This window comes from Propithecus coquereli, unplaced genomic scaffold, assembly GCF_000956105.1.
Source record: "Propithecus coquereli isolate 6110/MARCELLA unplaced genomic scaffold, Pcoq_1.0 Scaffold69, whole genome shotgun sequence".
Classification (NCBI taxonomy): domain Eukaryota; kingdom Metazoa; phylum Chordata; class Mammalia; order Primates; family Indriidae; genus Propithecus; species Propithecus coquereli.
In genome coordinates this window covers 2,518,660-2,520,022 of record NW_012152951.1, presented here as the reverse complement: position 1 = coordinate 2,520,022, position 1,363 = coordinate 2,518,660, and the positions used below count along the sequence as shown (strand labels likewise).

The following is a 1,363-nucleotide window of genomic DNA, read 5'->3' as shown; positions in this document are numbered from 1 at the left end:
GAATAAATGAAAAAAAGCAAAAAAGCTTGGGAATGAAACCCACCGTTTTCATTTTCCTCTGAATATAAGCTGCTCATTTGTATCTCTGAGCAGTTTTGTCTTATTTATGTCACAGTTTGAAGAACTTTGCTGGGTCCCGTTATTACTCTGTATACTCGAGTGGTCGGATTTCTTTCTCTTTATTCAGGCATCATTATTGATTTTTTGACAGTGTTTAATATTAAAAGTTATAAATCTACATGCAGTGGAACCATTTCCCCATAAATATCGGAGAAAGTGGAAATGCAACGACTCTGTGCAAGGAGGAACTCCTGGTGTCACCGTTGTTCAGCAAGCAGGCCCAGGCTGCTTGAAAGATGACATGTCACAGCTTTGAACCCACACTCGCGATAGAAGTAGTCAAGCAAACTTTAAAAAAACGTTATGCAGCTTAAAAAATATTTTTGTCACAAATCAAATGTCAGTGGTAAGTGTGATGTTTATGGAGTGCAGCCGCTCTGTGTGATGTTACGTGTGAAAAAATAGAAGTGCTGATATATTTGGATCAGACAATACTTTTTTTTTTTCTTGGACACCCGTTTATTTGGAGGATACTTTTGGAGTACCAGCAAGTCCAAGTCCAGTTGGAAAGTTCCATCTGCTCTATCCCTTAACTGCTTATGTTTTCTTACCATCTCTACTGATGTCATCTCAGACCAAGCCACCACCCGATTTTCTTCTGGATAATAGATAATAGCAACACCCTACTGGTCTTCTTGCAAGCATACCTGGCCTTCCTTCCATCCAATCTCTGCCCTGCTGTCAGGCTATTTACTTCCTATCTTCTGCATAAAACCCTGAAATGCCTTCCCTTTTTTTTTTTTTTTATCGGTTAGGGTTTGTTCAGGGAAACAAAACAGCTATGAGTGAAATGCAACAAAGGATTTATGACAGGGATTAGACCTTTCATCCTCGTGAGAGAAGTTGGGGAAGTGAACTGAAAATCAATTCACCAAAAATCAATGTGCCAGTTTGACCATTGCATTTAAAATTGTGAGACTAGTAGCTTCAACCAGGTCTACAGCCCGGTACGGCGGAGGAAAGGGCAGGAGAAGAGCATACGTCTGTGAAAAAAGGATAGTATATTGTATTTAACACAGACTCCCCTCATTCACAGGTAAGGAGTTAGAGTTCTGGAAATGCTACTCTCTGAAATGTGAAATGCAACAGAAACGTGTGTTCAACCGAAGCAGACAGAATTATCTTAAGCGTGCAGGCCAGGGTGAAATAGCTGTGGGGACAGCTCAGTGAGATGAAACTAAAATTGCCCCCAAACTACACTCCTCCACACCAAATCTTTCACAATTTAGCAAATTTTCTAAAT

At 40.1% G+C, this 1,363-nt stretch overlaps 1 protein-coding gene across 1 annotated transcript in view; it reads left to right on the top strand.

Annotated features, from left to right (window-relative positions):
- Positions 1 to 1,363, top strand: part of PTER (phosphotriesterase related) — a 133,192-nt gene that overhangs the window by 102,715 nt on the left and 29,114 nt on the right. The gene's annotated exons all lie outside the window — the stretch shown is intronic.